Below are 411 nucleotides of genomic sequence, written 5' to 3'. Positions count from 1 at the left end.
CAGATGAAGTTGTTTTAAAATAAAGGGATGGGGATCCAAAGGCTCACATCCTTTTGCTCTTAAAGCAAGTGCTCTTCCAGCTACCTGTGTGTGTGGCCTTTAGACACTTTACATCAAAATGATTGAGGTTACTGTGCCATGTTGAGGGAAAAGTGTCTTGCCCTCAAAAGAGAGAGCACAGAGGAAGGGAAAGGAGAAGAATCCCAGCCTACTCTCTCATACAGAAAGCCCCACATTTGCGGCCTGATCTGTAGTTCAAAAATTGCACTCCTTGGGTGTTTTTCATACGCTCCAGGGCTGGGATGCTTTAATTAAAGCAGCTCTGACCATCCCATGCTTCAAAATGGCAGGGGGGGGTGCTTTAACTAAAGCTCATTGAAGGAGCTGTAGCTAAAGCACTTCCCCCCCCCC

This window comes from Alligator sinensis, unplaced genomic scaffold, assembly GCF_000455745.1.
Source record: "Alligator sinensis unplaced genomic scaffold, ASM45574v1 scaffold535_1, whole genome shotgun sequence".
Taxonomy (NCBI): domain Eukaryota; kingdom Metazoa; phylum Chordata; order Crocodylia; family Alligatoridae; genus Alligator; species Alligator sinensis.
Note: the sequence above shows the minus strand (reverse complement) of the source record.